Source organism: Hypanus sabinus, chromosome 1, assembly GCF_030144855.1.
Source record: "Hypanus sabinus isolate sHypSab1 chromosome 1, sHypSab1.hap1, whole genome shotgun sequence".
NCBI classification, from domain to species: Eukaryota; Metazoa; Chordata; class Chondrichthyes; order Myliobatiformes; family Dasyatidae; genus Hypanus; species Hypanus sabinus.
The window spans coordinates 55953720-55974480 of record NC_082706.1 but is presented as its reverse complement, the minus strand read 5'-3'; positions in this window follow the sequence as shown (position 1 = coordinate 55974480).

The following is a 20761-nucleotide window of genomic DNA, read 5'->3' as shown; positions in this document are numbered from 1 at the left end:
CTACAGAGAAGGAATCGACTGGCTCACAGGTTCAACTGTGGAACTGATCCAGCTTCAGACCACACTCCATACCTTAGCCTGCTTCAGTAGCCCCAGCCTGAAAACCAACTACCTTCTGAGCTGCAATGTGTAGGCGATTGGAAGCTGAGGCTTTACCAGTTATATAGAAATATTCAACAAATCTCATCAAGCTGATTTAGACAAAGTGAGGACAGTTCAGAAAGCTGGAAATCTTGGGAAGTTACTTCAGCATGTAAACTTTACAATGTTAACTCAAGAGAAGGTGGAGGGATTAAAGATGTTAGAATATGGAACTTCTCCTGACTCAGGGTCTCAACATTAAATGTTTATAAGACTATAACCTATAGGATAAGAGTTAGGCCATTTGGCCAATTAGGTCTGTTGCACCATTTTATCATGACTGTTCCATTTTGCCCTCAACCCCAATCTCCTGCCTTCTCCTTATATCCCTTCATGCCCTAACTAATCAGGAATCTACCAACCCCTGTTTTGAGGTCCTGGTTAAGTGGTAAAAGGAGGTGCATAGCAGGTATAGGCAAATAGGAACAAATGAGGCTTTTCTGGAGCATAAGAAATGCAAGAGAACAATCAAGGAGGAAATCAGGAGGGCTAAAGGAAGGCTTGAAGTTGCTCTTGCAGACAAGGTGAAGGAGAATCTTAAGGGATTCTACGGATCTATTAAGAGTAAAAGGATTGCAAAGGATGAATTTGGTCCTTTGGAAGACCAGAATGGTAATCCATGCGTGGAGTGAAAGCAGATGGGGGAGATCTTAAATACTTTTTTGTGTCTGTATATACCCAGGAGACAGACACAGTCTATAGACGTGAAGCAAAGTGGCATCAACTTCATGACCCTGTACAGATTACAGAGGAGGGGTGGTTGCTATGCTGAGACAAACCAGGGTGGATAAACGCTAGGGTCTGACAACATATTCCTCGGACCCTCTGGCAGTCAAATGCAGAAATTGGCAGGGTACTAGCAGAGATATTTAAATCATCCTTAGTGACAGGAGAGGTACCAGAGTATTGGAGGTTAGCTAATATTTTTCCACTGTTTCAAAAAGGCTCTAAACAAAAATAACAGGAAATTATAGGTCAGTGAGTCTGACGTCAGTAGAACCATAGAACATTACAGCACAGAAACAGTCCTTTTGGCCCTTCTTGGCTGTGCTAAACAATTTTTCTGCCTAGTCCCACTGACCTGCAACTGGACAATATCCCTCCATATCCCTCTCATCTATATACCTACCCATGTTTTTCTTAAATGTCAAAAGTGAGCCCACATTCACCACTTCATCTGGCAGCTCATTCCACACTCCCACCACTCTCTGCATGATAATGCTCCCACTAATGTTCCCTTTAAACTTTTCCCTCTTCACTCTTAACCCATGACCTCTTTTTTTTTCTCCCCTAGCCTCAGTGGAAAAAGCCTGCTTGCATTCACTCTATACCCATCATAATTTTATACACCTCTATCAATTCACCCTTCATTCTCCTATGCTCCAGGGAATAAAGTCCTAACCTATTCAACCTTTATCTGTAACTCAGTTTCTCAAGTCATGGCAACATCCTTGTAAACCATCTCTGCACTCTTTCAACCTTATTAATATTCTTCCTGTAATTAGGTGACCAAAACTGCACACAATACTCCTAATTCAGTCTCACCAATGTCTTATACAACCTCACCATTACATTCCACTCTTATACTGAGTACTTTGATTTGTAAAGGCCAATGTACCAAAAGCTCTCTTTACAACCCTATCTACTTGTGATGCCACTTTTGGGGAATTAAGTATCTGTACTCCCCAGATCCCTCTGTTCTACTGCACTCCTCAGTGTCCTACCATTTACCTTGTATGTTTTACCTTGGTTTGACCTTCCGAAGTGCAATGCCTCACACTTGTCCGCATTAAACTCCATCTGCCATTTTTCAGCCCATTCCTCTACTGGTCCAAATTCCTCTGCAAGCTTTGAAAACCTTCCTCACTGTCCACTACACTTCCAATCTTTGTATCATCAGCAAATTTGCTAATCCAATTTGCCACAATATCATCCAGATCATTGATATAGATGACAAATAACAATGGACACCACACTGATCCCTTTGGCATACCACTAGTCACAGGCCTCCACTCAGAGAAGCAATCCTCCACTATCACTCTCTGTCTTGTTCCATTGAGCCAATGTCTAATCCAATTTACTACCTCACCATGTATACCTAGTGACTGAGTCTTCCTAACTAACCTCCCATGCGGGACCTTGTCAAAGGCCTTACTGAAGTCCATGTATACAACATTTACTGCCTTCCCTTCATTCACTTTCCTGGTAACCTCCTTGAAAAACTCTAATAGATTGGTTAGACATGGCATACCATGCACAAAGCCATGCTGACTTTTTCTAATAAGTCCTTGTCTATCTAAATAATTGTAGATCCTATCTCTTAGTATTCCTTCCAACAACTTACCTACTACTGATGTCAAACTTACCGGCCTATAATTTCCGGACTTACTTTTTGAGCCTTTTTTAAACAACGGAACTACATGAGCTATCCTCCAATCCTCCAGCACCTGACCCGTGGATATCAACATTTAAAATATTTCTGCCAGGGCCCTGCAATTTCAACACTAGTCTCCTTCCAGGTCCAAGGGAATACCCTGTCAGGTCCTGGCAATTTATCTACCCTGATTTGCCTCAAGACAGAAAGCACCTCCTCCTCCCTAATCTGTATAAGTTCCTTGACCTCCCTTCTTGTTTTCCCTGTTTCCATAGTCTCCATTCCAATTTCATTAGTAAATACAAATGCAAAAAAAACCATTTAATATCTCTCCCATTTCTTTTGGTTACATACATAGCCACCCATTCTGATCTTAAAGAGGACCACATTTATCCCTTACTATCCTGTTGCTCTTAACATATCTGTAGAAGCTCTTAGGATTATCCTTCACCCTGACTGCCAAAGCAAACTCATGTCTTCTTTTAGCCCTCCTGATTTCTTTCTTAAGTATTTTCTTACTCTTTTTATACTCTTCAAGCATCTTATTTCCTCCCTGTTGCCTAACCTTTTATTCATCTCTTTATCAGAGTTCCAATATCCCTCGAGATCCAAGGTTCCTTATTGTTTTTCATTTTGCCTTTAACCCTGACAGGAACATACAAACTCTGCACTCTCAAAATTTCTTCTTTGAAGGCCTCCCACTTAGCAGTCACGTCCTTGCCAGAGAACAACCGGTCCTAATCTACGATTTTTAGATCCTTTCTCATTACTTCAAATTTGGCCTTTTTTCCAGTTTAGAACTTCAACCCAAGGACCAGATCTATCTTCATTCATGATCAAGTGTAAACTAATGGTGTTATGATCACTGGAACCAAAGTGCTCCCCTACACACACTTCCGTCACCTGCCCTAACTCATTTCCTAATAGGAGATCTAATATTGCATCCTCCCTAATTGGTATATCTATATATTGATTTAGAAAACTTTCCTGAAAACGTATTACAAACTCTAACCCATCTAGACCTTCAACAGTATGGGAGTCCCAGTCGATGTGTGGAAAATTAAAATCCCCTACAATCACAACTTTCTGTCTCCTGCAGTTGTCTGTTACCTCTCTTAGATTTGCTTGTCTAATTCTCACTGACTATTGGGTGGTCTATAATACAGCCTTATTAATGTGGTCATAGCTTTCCTGTTTCTCAGCTTCACACATATGGCCTCAATAAACAAGCCCTCCAATCTGTCCTGCCGAAGCACTGTTGTTATATTTTCCCTGACAAGCAAATCAACCCCCCCCCACCACCCTTCATCCCTCTGCCTCTATCATTTCTGAAACATCGGAACCCCTGGAACATTGAGCTGCCAGTCCTGCCCCTCCTGTCGCCAAGTTTCAGTAATAGCTATGATGTCATAATTCCATGTGTCAATCCAGGCCCTCAGTTCATCTGCCTTTCCCATAATACTCTCATTGAAATTTACACACCTCAGAAGATTATTACCACCACACACACAACCTTACTATTTGTGACTTTGCATGAACTACTAACATAATTTATTTTTACCCCCATTCCACTATCTACTCTGGCACTCTGGTTCCCATCCTGTGCAAATCTAGTTTAAACCTTCCCCAATAACACTAGCAAACCTCCCTGCAAGTATATTGGTCCCCCTGCAGTTCAGGTGTAACCCATCTCTCTTTTACAGGTCCCACCTCCCCCAGAAGAGGTCCCAATGATCTGGAAATCTGAAACCCTGCCCCTACACCAGTTTCTCAGCCACATGTTCATCTGCCAGAGCATCCTATTCTTACCCTCACTGGCACGTGTCACAGGCAGCAATCCGGAGATTACTATCCTCGAGGTCTTGTTTTTCAACTTCCTACCAAGCTCTCTGTACTCACTTTTCAGGAACTTCTGACACTTTCTACTGTCACGTACCCCATGAGTGGGTTACCAAACCTGCAGAAATGGAATGATATGCTGGAGTCTGGTGGTACTCTAACTAAAAGTGTTCATTAGTAAACTAAGGAACACAATATCAAAAATGCAAATATACATGTAAAACAGGTTAGCAATGATAAATACAGAAGTGTAGAAATAAGAATCAAAACCAAGCTCTATCGTAGTCTAGGGGTAAATGAATAGTCTTAAGATAATGCAGAGTCCAGTTCAGTTCAGTCTGTGTTGAAGTAGTTACTGTTGTGACACGAGAGAGAGAGAGAGAGAGAGAGAGAGAGAGAGAGAGAGAGAGAGAGAGAGAGAGAGAGAGAGAGAGAGAGCGATAAATGAGCAGATGCAGCAGGCAAACCTTCTATTGTCTTCTTGTTCCATTGTACTGTTGTGGTCATCAACTGTGACCTCTCCGTTCTTGGCCAAACCATTCTTCAGTGGTGGACTTGTCACCCAGGCGAGGGTTGACACACCCACAAGCCCCCACCTTCACACAAGCCTTCACACACTGGGAACTTCAGACCAATTTTCTTGAATCGATCTTCCAAGCCCCCACCTTCCAGTGGGTGCACAACACTTGTTCAGTGTCCAGTGATGTGTCTGCCAGTGTCTCAGCAGACTCAGCTTTCATCTCCCCTGCCAGGGTAGCAGCCATCCATCAACTGATGATATCTGTCAAACTGGGCCACTGCCTCCTGTCTCAGTAGGCACCTGGCACCCTCTATGCTGTGCCAGCAGGGATTCACACAAGCAGGCAAAATGGCAAAGTCCTTGGAAGTAAAGTCAACAATCAGTGAAGAAGCCATAATTTTAAATCCTTGTGTCTCTCTCATTATCAGCATGGGCAGCATGGCGCCTCTCCCCCTCTTTATCTCTCTCATGTTAGCAGCATAGTTCCCGGGGGGTTAACTCTGGAACCCATCTCCCCATGGTTTGCTCATCACACATAACACTACCTATGTCATTGGTACCGATGTGTACCATAACATCTGGCTGATTACCCTCCCACCTCAGAATGATGTGCATGCGATCAAAGACATCCCTGACCCTGGCACCCAGGAGGCAACAAACCGTCCAGGAGTCTATGTCACGACTACAGAATCTCCTGTCTGTACCCCTGACTATGGAGTCCCCTATCAATACCACTCTCCTCTTCTTCCTCCCACCCTTCTGCACTGCAGAACCAGACTCAGTGCCAGAGATCCAGCTGCCACAGCTTGTCCCAAGTAAGCCATCCCTTCCAATGGTATCCAAATTGGTATACCTGTTTTGGAGGGGAATGGCCACAGGGGAACCCTGCACTACCGGCCATTTCCCCTTCACTTGCCTGACGGTAACCCAATTACCAGTGTCCTGTTCCTTAGGTGTGCCCTTTTCCTTAGTAGGTGGGAAGTTATTGGAAGGCATTCCAAGGAACTGGATATACAAGTATTTGGATAGACATGGACTGATTAAAGATAATCTGCATGGCTTTGTGTGTGGTAGGTCACATCTAACCAAACTTAGAGGAAGTTACCAGGAAAGTGGATGAAGGCATGGCAGTGAAGATTGTCTATATAGGCTCTAGCAATGTGTTTGACATGAGGTAATAAATAGGATTAGACATTTGCTTTGTGGGAGAAGTCAGGGAGTTCTGGTAGATGGTTGCCTCTCTGACTGGAGGTCTGTGACTAGTAGTGTGCTGCAGGGATTGGTACTGAGTCCTTTGTAGTTTGTCATCTGTATCAATGATGTGGATGATAATGTGGTCAACAGAATCAGCAAATTTGCAGGTGACAACAAGATTGGGGGCATAGAGGACAGTGAGGTACCACACTCCTCAATGGCTTATTGCTCACTGTGTAAGATCTACCCTAGTTGGTCCTACTGAAGTGCAACACATCACACTGGTCAGTATTAAATTCCATCTGCCATTTTTCTGACTATTTTTGCAGCTGGTTCAGATCCCACTACAATCTCTGATAATCTCCTTCCCTGTCCACTACATCCCCAAGCTTGATGTCATCCCCAAATTTGCTGATTCAGTTAACTGCATTATCATCCAGATTATTGATATAGATGACAAACAACAACAGATTTGGCACAGATCACACTCAGAGTCAGCATCCGGGACACAGATCACCCTCAGGTTCGGCATCAGGGTTACAGATCAAAGTCAGGGTCAGCATCAAGGACACCGATCACAGTCAGGGTCAGTGTCAGGGTCACAGATCACAGTCAGGGTCAGTGTCAGTGACACAGATCACAGACAGGGTCAGTTTCAGTGACACAGATCACAGACAGGGTCAGTTTCAGAGACACAGATCTCAGTCAAGGTCAGTTTCAAGGACACAGATCATTGTCAGAGTCACAGATCACACTCAGGGTCAGTGTCAGTGTAACAGATCACAGTCAGGGTCAATGTTAGGTACACACATCACTGTCAGGGTCACAGATCACAATCAGGGTCAGTGTCAGTGTTACAGATTACAGTCAGGGTCAGCAACAGGGACTCCAGGCACACTCATGGTCAGTGTCATGGACACTGCACCCATTCAGAGCAGAGGAATCAGAGGATTGAAAAATAACCAATGTTTAAGTGACAGGATATATATATTTCGATAGACATAAACTAATTAAGGATTGGTGGCATGGCTTCATGTGTGTTTAATCATGGCTAACCAATTTTCTAGCATATTTGGAGGATGCTGTCAAGAAAGTGGATGAAGTCAAGGCAGTCGATGTTGTCCATTTGGACTTCTGCAAGACATTTGACAAGGACTTGCATGAGAGGTTGGTCAAGAAGGTTCAGTCACTTGATATTGAAGATGATGAGTTAAATTGTATTAGACATTAGCTTTGTGGGAGAAGCCAAAGAGTGGTAGTAGATGGTTGCCTCTCTGATTGGAGGCCTGTGTCTTTTGAAGTGCCATAGGGATCGGTGGTAGGTCCAGTGTTTTCAGTGATCCTGATGATAATGTGGTTAACTGGGTCAGCACATTTGCAGATGGCACCAAGACTGGGCTGCAGTGGAGAGTGAGCAAGGCTATCATGGCTTGCAAGATGATCTGGACCAGCCAGAAATATGAACAGAACAAATGGCAGATGGAATTTAATGCAGGCAAGTGCAAGATGTTGCACTACCATAGAACCAACTAGGTTTTGTCTTACAGAGTGAACAGCTGGGCATTGAGGAGTGTGATTGAAGAAAGCAATCTGTGAATACAGGTCTATAATTTGTTGAAAGTGGCATCAAAGATAGTAGAAAAGCTTTTGGCACATTGGCCTTCATAAATAAATATATTTCGTACAGGAGATCAAATGTTATGCTGAAATCATATGAAACATTGGTGAAGCCTACTTTGGAGTATTGTGTGCAGTCTTGGTCACCTACCTACAGAAATACTGTATGTAAATACAGTTGAACAAGTACAGAGGAAACTTACAGAATGTTGCTGGGTCAGGAGGACATGATTTATAAGGGAAGATTGAATAGGTTAAAATCTTATTCCTTAGAACATTGAAGATTGAGAGGATAGTTGACAGAGGTATACAATTTTATGAGGGGCATAGACAGCGTAAATACAAGTAGTCATTTACTTGTAGTAATACTGATGTATTAATGGTCAAAGTTAAAATGTAAAATGTTTAAGGGGAGCATGAGGGGAAATTTCTTTACTCAGAGGGCCATGAGAGTGTGGAACAAACTGCCAGTACAAGTGTTGCATGCAAGCTCTATTTCAACATTTTAACGAAGTTTGGATTGATACATGGATAGTAAGGGTAAGGAAGGCTATGATCCCAGTGCCGGTCAAAGGGAGTTGGTAGTTTAAGTGCTTTCAGCATGGGTTGGATGGGCCAAAGGACCAGGTTCTGTAATGTTCTTTTCTATGACTCTATAAATTCTTACAGGTTTGCAATAAATGCCAACATGTTTTTTTGCTTTCCTGCCTACAGTGTCTCTTTTACCTACTTTTTAAGATTCTTTAGCAATTAATTTTCTTAAAGCATCTTGTAGCCAACAGCCTCCAACCTCCAAAATAACATGAAAGCATATTGAGACATGTCAAGTCCCAAGAAAGGTGTCACATCAGTGCAGGTCTTGGCACCTTAAGTCGCACTAATAAAGGTTTCTCCGCCCTCAGTGAGGGTCCCTGCATCTTCAATTGGAATTGATTTATTATTGTCAGATGTACCGAGGTACAGTGAACCAGAGTCAGGATCACATTGATTGTCACTGACATATGTCGTCAAATTTGTTGATTTGTGACAAGGTGTAACAGCTACAAAGAAAGTGTAGTGCAGACAGACAATATGGTTCAAGGTTAAAACAACATGAAGAATCCAAATTATTTTCCTGGGGAACTATTCATTATAACAGTAGCATTGAAGCCTTTCATGAGCCTGGTGGTGCATGCTTTCATGCTTTGTGGAATCTGAGCAGTAGAGAAGTCAATGAGAATTCCAAGGAAAATGTTGTAACTGATGTTTAATTGTTAAGGTTTCACATTAGCCAGGAATACAATAAAAGCAAATGAAAGACCAGATCAGAATCAGACTCATTTATTATCACTGACTTCATTTTGAAATTCATTTTGCGGCAACAGTACAAGATATAATTTACAAAATAATTAAATAAATATATAGTGTTCAGCAGAATAAGGAGGTGGAGTTCCTGGGTTCATGGTCAAAGCAGAAAACGTATGGCCGAGGGAAAGAAGCTATATATTGTGTGTCATTCTTCCAAGCTCCCATACCCACTCAATGATGGTAGTAATGAGAAGAGTTCAAAGTCCAATGTTCAAAGTGAATTTACTGTCAGTGAATATATGCCACCACAGAGTTTCCTGAGATTCAGTTTTAGTTGGTTATTACAGTAGAACAAAGAAATACAACAGTATAAATGAAAAACTGTATACAAAGACTTATACAGTATGCAAAACAGAATAACAACAAATAAATAAATAACCAATAATGAAAACATGAATTGTAGAGTCCTTGAAACATAGTCCATAAGATGTTGAATCAGTTTAGAGCTGATTAATGTTATTCATGCTAGTTCAGGAGAGTGGTGTCTGTACGTAATAACTGCTCCTGATACTGGTGGTGTGTGAGCCAAGTCTCCTGCTGCTCCCTTCCAATGGAAGCAGTGAGAAGCCAGCATGCTCTGGATGATGGTGGTCCTTGATGTTGGACGTTGTTTTCTTGTGACAGCATTCCCTGAAGATGTTTTCAATGGTGAAGAAAGCTTTTTCTATGATGAACTCAGCTGTAATAATCACGTTCTGTAGGCCTTTCCATTCTTGGACATTGGTGTTTCCATACCAAGCCAGTATGTCCCGAATGGTGAGTGTCTTTAAAGGCAGATGCAGTCTTCTTGCGGCACCATCTTAGCAAGACTACTTTAAAGTATGGAGGCTTGTGCCCATGATAGAGATCACTATGTCTACAAAGCTTTGTAGTTTCTTACAATCATGTGCATTGTCACATCCCTACAAGATCATTCAGAATGATGCAAGTGCTCTCAAATATACATCTGTAGGAAGGAGTCTTTAGTAACATACCTAATCTCCTCAAAAACCTCATGAAGTAGTGCAACCGGGGTGCCTCCCTGAGATTCTATCAATATGGTAAGCCCAGAGTAGGTCACCTGATATGTTGACAGCCAGAGACTTGAAGCTGCTCACATTTTTAACTGCTGACACTTAATGAAGATTGATGTGTGTTCTCACAATGTTACCATCCTGAAGTCTACAAACAATTTCTTAGTCTCTGAGTTGGTCTCCGAGTAGACTCGACCAAATGATCTGTTTCTATCATATATGATTGCTCTTCAACATTTGAGCTTCTACCAACAATATCAGTGTCATTAGTAGATATAGAAATATCTTTTCAGCTGCGCCCAGTCAAACAGTCATGGGTGCAGAGAGATAGAGCACTGGGCTAAAGTAAACGTAAAGTAAAGCTCCAAGTAAAGTTAAAATTTATTATCAGATTACATAAACGTCACCACATACGACGCTGAGTTTCTTTTTCCTGCAGGCATACTTAGCAAATGTATGGAACAGTAACTGCAAACATGACCAATGAGCAACAAAATGTAAACATAAATGAATAACAAGAGCATTAAATAACAAGATAAGGAGTCCTTAAAGTTAGAACATCAGTTGTGGGAACACCAGAAATAGAAAGAGTGCAGTTATCTACTTTTCTTCAAGAGCCTTATGTTTGCAGTGTAATAACTGTTCTTGACCCTGGGGCACTTGTACCTTCTGCCTGAAGGCAGCATGAAAACAGAGCATGGTCTAGGTGATGAGGATCTTTGAAGATGAATGTTGCTTTCTACGGCGATGTTTCATGTAGATGTGCTCAATGTTTAGGAGTGACCTGCCCACGATGGACATAGCCAACTCCAATACATTTTGGAGGACTTTCCACACAAAAGCATTGGTTGTTCCCATACCAGGCTAAAATGTATCTAGTCAGCACACTTTTATCGAACATCTGTTGAAGATTGCCAGGGTTTTTGATTAGATGCCAAATTTCTGCAGCCTGCTAAGGAAATAGAGTGCCTTTGTTGCAATTATTTTTATATTAATGGTCCAGGACTGGTCCTCTGAGATAGTGACACCCAGGAATTTAAAGTTACTGATCCTCTCCACCTTTGATCCTCCAATAAGTGCTGACTCATTGACCTCTGATAAGCACATATTTTAGAAGCACTCCAGTGAAAATTATCAGTGAGGTGGAGATGTACATTCTGATCTACTCTGACCGTGGTGTCCTGTTGAGGATGTAAGGGATCCAATTGCAAAAGTGAGATACTGAGGCCTTAGTTTATTGATGAGTTCTGAGGGTCTGATGGTGATGAGTGCTGAGCTGTAGTTAATAAACAGCAGACTGATGTATGTTTTTGTGCTGTCCAGTTCTCAAAGCCAATTGAAGAGTCAAATTTTGTCTCCTGAAGTCAGGTTTTCGCAATAGGGATTGCAGTGGGCCCAGGTGCTTGCTCAGGTAGGATTTAATTTTAGATATGACCGACCTCTCATAGCACTTTAGCACATTAGATGCTGGCCAATAGTTATTAAGACAGCTTTAATTAATTCTATACAATGTTACTGTACTGCTCTTGCCCTTAGATTCTACACATAGAACATATACTCTTAAAGTATTGCTGTGATGTTCTCCCAAATAGTTATGCCACTCAACTTCTTTTTTCTCATTCCCCTCTGACCCTGCCTTTTTACTTCTTCCCTTCTGGAACAAGAATATCATGTTTGTTGTTTTGGTAGCCTCTTGGATATTGTGAGTTTTGGTAAGTTTCACTGTCCACTGTCACAGGATCCACACTCTCTGCAGGCCCTTCTTGGGTGCAGATCAGCAGATTCTGGTGAGGTCTACTTTTATCCCTGTGAGTTTCCTCATGACTTGTCAAGTTTAATTACTTCTACTTTCAAGGTCATACATACCAAGCAAAAATTGTCATTAGAACTGACTTTTTGCAGCAGCATAGTATGTTACAGACACAGCAGACAAAATTAACAAAAGCTAAAGTGATCTCACAATAAACAAAGATATAAAATACCTAAGAGCCAAAAATATTGAGGTAGAATTAAGTTTTTTTTTATAAAGTAGAAGAACCTGATACAAGTGGGGAGAAGCTCTTTCTCTTGTAAAGGATTATTACACATCTTCTGTGTTACTTGAAATTCTGAATTATATGTTGAACATTTCCAGTGTAGTGCACAGTGAACACTAAGACAAAAAAAGTATCTGTCAATTGTTTGTTTCCTGTGTGAATCAATCAGCCTCATTCTAAAAGTATCACATTGCTACTGTCCTACTTTCTATATGAACATAATGTTTTACTTTTCATTTTGATGTTACATTCAAGATTTCTGTCAAAATCTTCAAAGCATTTTAATTTCCCCCTCATAGTTCTTTTAAAACCCTAAATTATCATTCACCCTTAAACAGACTGTATAGTCTACTTTAACACATTTAGTCTACTTTAACTGCACAATTACTTTCCCTTCCTGCTTGAATCCTTCATTTCAGTTAGGATATAGTTATCTTTAGAGTCACAGACCATTTGATTGAATATATGCAACTGTTCATCTCTTAGCTTATTGAACTTAGATAACTTCCTGCTATAATAATTGTCCTTATTTTTATCAGAGGTCTTGGCCTTGGACCTGTTGAGTTTTCACTCAACTGGAAATGGAATTCTATTGTTTTGCTGTCACCACCTCCTTGGGTTACTTTACCATGTGTTTCTGCTTAATCCTCCCTCATTACACATGACCAAATATAAAGGAGTCATTTGTTGAGTAGGTTCTGTGATGCAACTGCTGTACGGAGTCTGACAAATGTCATTCTGTCCTCTATAACAATGTTGTGTGTGTTTGGTTGGTTCAGTCAGTGTGTGAATTAAATCCTCCCATGTTAAATACAGTCTTCTCAAACACACCTTTCATATTTTCCTGATTTGTGTTCCAACTCATTAAAAGGGCACACTTACCGGTCTATGGATGGCTCCCACCTATGTCTTCATTCACCATTTACATATCAGATCCCCCAGCGCTGTCCGCTGAGCCTGCACGGCTCTGATACTTTACTTCAGCAACAAAGGTGTGTGTGTGTGTGTGTGTGTGTGTGTGTGTGTGTGTGTGTGTGTGTGTGTGTGTGTGTGTGTGTGTGTGTGTGTGTGTGTGTGTGTGTGTGTGTGTGTGTGTGTGTGTTGTCTTGTACATGACTGATGACTACGGATATTACGCTTTGCAGCTTGGCTCCAGAAGAATGCTGTTCTGTTTGGCTGTACTCACGAGTAATTATGCATGTCTGACTGACAATTAAACGTGAACTCTGGAGTTTCTTTTCCATTTGGATTCTTCAATGTTCAGCTGCTCTCCAATGTCTCCTTTCCCCTTTGGTTTGTTCAGCGATCAGCAGTCCTCCCCTGCCTCCTGCCTCCTGCCTCCTTTCTCTTTTGACCTGTTCAGTGTTCTGCAGTTCCCCACTGCCTTTTCCTTTTGGTCCATTTCTGGGAATGTTGTTAAACTGCAATACTGAATTCACAGTGCCTGAAATCCAGCAATCACTTCCCTGTAATAGTATTCAAGTGATGTTGATATGTTACCGATGCCTGTGCCATGAATTCATTCATTTTGTTGCAACTTGTGAAATCAAGTAAAGGGCGGTATTCTTTGAATTTTTACATTTTCAATCCAATTTTTAATTTACCAAATTCCTCCCCCCTCACTATTCTGTGCTATCCCTCTCTCAATATCTCTTCATTTATTCTGACCTTGCAGACACCACCCCCTCCCCTTCAGCAAGCTGGAAATCAAATCTACAATCTGTTCACATGATTCCCCAAAACACTGGCTTCAGCACAGCTCAGCTGAAGCCCATCCTGATGGAAAACCTATCCCTGTCTTTGTTACTGCTGATACAACCCAGTGAATCTGAACCACTTTCTTCCCCGAGCCCTGAGACACAGGTTTCTTCATCTATCCACATTTATCCTCCACCTGTCATCCTGAGATTACTGCCCTGGAAGTCCTACTTTATAATTTTGGTGATTGTTTCTTCTCTTTAATGGGCAGACAATGCCTTGTACAGATGTGTGGAACTGATCCCCTCTCAGGACCACCATCACTGCCTTATATTGCATCAGAGGATTCAGCCTTCTTAGCCCACACTCCTCGCTTCTACCTCCTAGACAAGATGCACAAAGTGGACTGTTTATGTAGACCTATTGTCTCCACCTGCTCCTGCCCCTTGGAACTCATGACCTCATACCCCAATTCCATTCCATCACCCTTGGTTCAATCCCTTCCCACCTACTCTGTGATACTTCTCATGCTCTCGGCTTCCTCAGTAATTTTCAATTCCCTGGCCGTAACCGACTCACTTTCACCATGGATACATTTGTATCATCCTTTAAGAAGATATAAAAGTTCGCTGCTTCTTTCTTTCCAAAAAATACAACCAGTGCCACTCTACCAAAACTGTTCTCTGTCTGGCAGAACTGGTCCTCAGCATAAAAAATATTGCCTTTGGTTCCACTTTTTCCAGACACAAGAGGTAGCCATAGGCACCCGCACAGGCTCCAGCTATACTTGTCTCTTCACTGGTTATGCCATACATTCCATACTTAACATTCCCTGGTAATAGGCTCAAGCTCTTCCTCTGTAACATTGAAGACTGTATTGGTGTATTGAAGACTGTATCCATAATATATAGGAACAGAACTAAGCTATTTGGTCCATCGAATCTGTTCCACATGCACCATGCACCAACACTGAGCTTGTCAATTTAATCAACTTCACCTCTAACTTCCTCCCTGCCCTTAATTTCTGAACATTCACACTCACCCCATCTTCGCGCTGCCTCAGTGGTGAGAGAGTTGCTCTTGTCCTTTCCTACCACTTACCTACTTCAGCTTCTGCATTCAGTATACTCCGTAAATTCCACCATCTCCAAAGGGATCCTGCCACTAAACATATCTTTACCTCCCTTCCCTCTGCTTTGTGTAAGGATCGCTCCCTCCTTTCTTCATTCATCCATCCTCACTGATCTCCCTCCCAGCATATATCCCTGCAAGTGGTCTAAGTGCTATACCAGCAGGAGGAATACACAGCAGCGGCTGATGAGACAGTGGAGGACAACAGTCAGGAACAACCCCATAGGACCTTCAACCTACTGCTTCAACCCAGGAACACAGGAGGGGATCAACTGATGGGTCAAGGGAAACCCATGTGAGACTGCCAGAGGAGAGGATGAGAATAAACTTCCCCCCACCCCAAAATAAAGGGTGGTGAGCAGGAGAATTTCGACGAGGACATGGACAGGCTTCTTGAGATGAAACTCATAGGATCTGTGGAGAAGAAGCTTGAGAATATGTGCAGATTGGTGTACTCCATCGGAGAAGATGGATTTGTTATGGTGGAGAAGATAAAGGAGGAGAGAGAGTTCCAGCCTAGTAGACGAGAGAGGGAGATAACCAGCATAAGATGGGAAATTAGAACACTCTCCAACAGGTACAGAAGAAGCAGTGTAGAAGAGACAGAAGGACTGAGGCAGTTGAGACAAGACCTGAGAAGGAGGCTTAAAGAACTTCGGAATGCGGAAAGGATGAGGAAGAACAAGCTTGAGAAGAATTGGAAAAGGACTGCTTTATCATTTTTCTGCAAGTGTGTTGGAAGGGGAGAGATCAGACAAACTGGGAAAACCAAGAGAGGAAGTGGAGGCATACTTGCAGGAAACACACTCAGATGAAAGACGAGACCTGCCACTGGGGGAAAGCAGCAGGACTGAGCCAGTGCAACACCTGCAGAAACCTCTGGACAAGAAAGAGTCAAAGAATGAAAGTAAGAGAAGCTGTCAAGAAGGTGAGGGTAAGTTCAGCACCCAGGTCCAATGGAATCACATATAAGATTTACAAGAAGTGCCCAAAGCTTCTCAAGAGGATGTGGAGACTGGTGAGAGTCATCTGGAAGAAGGGCCAAATACCATCTTGCTGGCAAGTGGCTGAAGGATGATTTGTGCCAAAAGAGGAAAACTCAACTGAGATCAAGCAGTTCAGTTTGTAAATATCTAAAAAAAATTAGATTTAGGTAACTTAAATTTGTTGGAAAGTTGGTCAAAAGACATCAAACTACCTTCAAAAAAAAAATCACGAAAACATATTATACCTTTCCTTTTCCATATGTTAAAAGCTTGATCTGTTAAAGAAGGTTTAAAAAATTAAGTAAGATAGGGCTATCAAGAACAAAGATTTTCAGAGTAAAAAACTTACGAAATTGAAACCAAATTCGTAATGTATGTTTGACAATAGGGTTAGATATCAGTTTATTGAATTTAACTAAATCAGCAGGGAGAGAAGAACCAAGAACAAAGAATAAAGAATATCCTTGTGCATCATTACATTCTAAACGTACCAACTGTGGGCACAATGGTGAGTCTAAATCTAGTTTCCAATATATTAAATTTCGAATATTATTCGCCCAATAATAGATAATTACAAATTAGAATTTTTTTATATAAAGTTTTACCATCCTTTCCTAATTCAACTTTAATAGATTTTTCAGATATGATTTTTACTTTAAATCCCTGTCAGAAGGGATTGGTGGCTCTTATTTAAAATATGATTATGAAGATACAACCAGAGGTATCGAGTAAAATTAAACAGGAATGGGAAAAAGAACTTCAATACAATAAATCAACGGAAAAATGGGGAAAAATTTTACAAATGGTTAATTCTTCTATATGTGCTAAACATGCTTTAATACAATTTAAGGTCATACATAGGGCTCATATGTCTAAAGATAAGCTTGCTCGATTTTATTCTCATGTTAACCCTCAATGTGACAGATGTCATTTAGAGGTGGCTTCATTGACCCAGATGTTTTGGTCATGTCCTACCTTACATAACTATTGGAAGGACATATTCACCACCATTTCCTCAATTTGGAATATTGATTTACAACCTCATTTTATCACTGCAATTTTTGGTATGCCAAATGAAGATGATAGTCGACTTTCCCCTTCAATTAGACGAATGATTGCCTTTGCAACATTAATGGCCAGAAGGTCTATATTACAAAATTGGAAAGAAGTAAATCCTCCTACCACATTTCAGTGGTTCGCTCAAACTATTTCTTGTCTGAGTTTAGAAAAAATTAGAAGTACTATTTTCGATTCATCAATTAAATTTGAAGAAACTTGGGGACCGTTCATTCGACATTTTCATATGAATTAATTTGGCTGCTTCCAGAACTTTTCTCTTTTTATTCTTGTTCTGGTATGGAGTTCCGGAGTTTTTGACACTATCATAGACATATAAACTATTATTATTGCCCATGTTAGTTTAGGTTTATTATTTTTATATATTTTTTTTCTTGTATTTTTATATATTTTTTTCTTTTGTTGACTATTCTTAATCCTTTTCATGTATAATCAATATAGGTTAGATTGATTATTATATGATCTTTTTTGCCAATAGCTTAATAAGATATTGTTATCTTGTTACTAATTTAACTTTAAGTTTAATGTAATAACCTATTTAATACAATATTATGTTATGTTTTTTTATATATGAAATTCAATAGAAAGTTTGAAAAAGAAAGAAAGATCAAGCAGTTCAGAGCTATTTCCCTCCCCAACGTTGAAGGAAAAATCTTCTTTGCTATTCCAGCAAGAAGAATGTCATCATACATAGTAGAAAACCAATCCATAGATACTGCAGTGCAAAAGGGAAGGAATCCAGGATTCCCAGGATGTGTGGAACACACACGTGTCATATCCCAGCTGTTAAAGGAGGCTAAGGCAATCAAAGGGAACCTGATGATTATGTGGTTGGATTTAGCCAATACCTATGGTACAGTGACGCACAAGCTCATCGAGACAGCACCGAAACAGTACCATATCACGGAGGTCACCAAGCTACTTTGAGGGGATTCATCAAAGGTTCAGGTGCAGGACTACGTAACATCATGGCAGCAAGTAGAGAAGGGTATTGTGACTGGCTGCACTATATCAGTAGTCCTCTTCATCAAGGCCATGAACCTACTTATAGAGGCTGGGAAAAGAGAGACCAGAGGGCCAAAGACAAGCACCAATATCAGACAGCCGCCAAGCAGAGGATTTATGGATGACCTTACAATTACAGCCACAACACATATCAAGACCGGATGGGTACTCCAGGCAATGGACGAGACAGCCACAGAGGCGAGAATGAAATTTACACCTGACAAGTCAAGGTATTTGGTGATAAAGAAAGGCCAACATACCCAGAAGTTCACCTTGAGGACCCAGGATGAAGAAATCCCATCTATCATAGGAAACCGCATCAAGTGCCTGGGGAAATGGTATGATGACAGCCTGAAGGCTGTCAACAACAGCGGACGCCTGGAGCAACAAACGACTGTAAGGCTGCTAAAGGTCAATAAATCAGGTTTATCAAGAATGATCAAGGTACAGACCTTCCAACATAGGCTCCTACCCAGACTAATGTGGCCAATGATGGATGCTGTATGACATTGCCCTGTCAATGATTGAGAGCATGGAGAGGAAGATTAACCGGTATCTGAGAAGGTGGTTGGGAGTACCACAGTGTTTCTCTTCAACAGGGCTCTACAGCAAGTCAGCCAGGCTCCGATTGCCCCTCTCCTCAGTTGTAGAGGAATTTAAGGCAGGGAAAGCATGGCTCATCATGACCCTCAAAGACTCCAAGGATGACAAGGTCAGTGAAGCAGGAGTCAGGATACAGACAGAGAGCAAATGGAAGGTGGCAGAGGCAGTAGAAGATGCAGAGACCCGACTTCGCCACAGAGACATTGTCGGAAGAGAGTGTAAGGGCAGACGAGGCCTGGGATGTGAGTCAACAACTAGGTGGAGGGAGGCCAACCCTAAGGACAGACGGCACTTGGTCCAGCAGGAGATAATGGAGAAAGAGGAGAAGGCTAGATATGTGTGTGCAGTGGAGATGGGGAGTCAAAGGACCTGGACAAAGTGGGAAACAGAACAGAGAGTGTTGACATGGGATGACATATGGAAATATGCATCTTTCCATATCCAGTTCTTACTGAGGGCTGATTATGATGTATTACCAACTCCAACAAACCTGCAGAACTGGGGAATAACAGAAGACCCAACATGCCATCTGTACCAGAAACTAGCCAACCTAGAGCATGCTAGGGTGCTGACGGTACAGTTGGAGAGAAGACCAGGTTCTGACAGCATTCACCCACACTTTGGAGACAGAGAGGAAAAAGGACCACAAAAAGGATGGCTAACCAAACTTCATCAGGACTGGGGAACATGCTGCAGCAACAAACAAGTGTAGAGACAGTATCCTGAGCATGGCCAAGGACTGGGTGAAGACGATCAATCTCAAAAAGAAGCTGATGTTCCCACCAATAGTAGACACCACACTTCCACCAGACATTCTACTATTGTCAGAGAATACAAAGAAGCTCGTGGTGATAGAGCGAACAGTACCATGGAAGACCCGATGCCAAGATGCTTGTGAGGTACGAAGACCTGATGGCGGACTGCAGACAGCAAGGCTGGCAGACGTGGAACTTCCCTGTCAAAGTGGGGGCAAGAGAATTTCCCGCCATGTCATGCTGGAAGATGATGACAGCTTTAGTGATACAAGGGAGAACTAGGAAGAGAGATGTTAACACCATGCCCCAAGCAGCAGAGACAGCGTCCAGTTGGCTTTGGCTGTGAAGGGATGATAGTAGCTGGACGTCTGACCGTTGGGGATAGAAAACTGATCACATTCTGCTGTCCCACCATCCTGAGGATGTTCTGGGTTAGGCGATGTTGTGATGGAAATGAGACAGATTCTTTGGGTCTCAAAGGCAAGGGCTCTGGACACACAGTTTTGACAATAAGGAGTTTATTTACAATTAGAGAAGAGCTTGTGGAGAATGCATGTGGCTCCAATATTCACACAAATGCACTTAGAAGAGACAAGCATGAGAAAAGTTGGGAAGGCAGTACAATTCACGGGAAAGTGGTGTGGGGATATACAGGTACACATACAAGCAAGGGAAAGGTAACAATGATACTCGCCAGCCTTTGACTAAGGGCAGCCACGGCTCTCTGCTACAGGGACAACAATAAACTCTTCCACAACCCTATTCAATGCACAGCTCACCACGTGTCTCCAGCACTCTTCTGCAGTCTTCACCCTGGAGTGAAGCAGGGTGGTTCCTCAAGGATGACAAAAAAGAGAGCAACCAAGCACATGTAGCAGCCTTTATAGTTCAGGGGGCTGGAGGTCCAGCCCAGGTGATTCACCAGGGGGCCAACGGCTTGGTGCTAGATGGATTAATCCAATTAAGGTGGCCAATGGTTAAGTGTGCATTGATTAGTTGGGAGGGGTGAAATGTTGACTGGCATGTGGTGTGACCTCCGACCAGGTGAGGGCAGTGCTGTCATGTGACAGGCACAGTGCTCTGGATACAGGGGACGAAATGTCTGAAGACAGATGGACCCGGCTGATGACTCAACGGTCCACTAGCAGAAGTACCACAGCTGCTTAAGGTAAAACTCCTCCCTCCCTTCCATTTGGGGCCTTGAACAGTCCTTTCAGGTGAGGTAACACTTCACCTGCAAATTTGTTGGGGTCGTCTATTGTGTCCAGTGCTTCTGATACATCCTGATCTACATTGGTGAGACCTGTTATAAATTTGATGACAAATTTGTCGAGCACCTCCAATCCGTCCAGCAAAAGTGAAACTTCCTGGTGGCCAAATATTTTAATTCTAATTTCTAATTGCATACTTGCATGTTGGTCTATG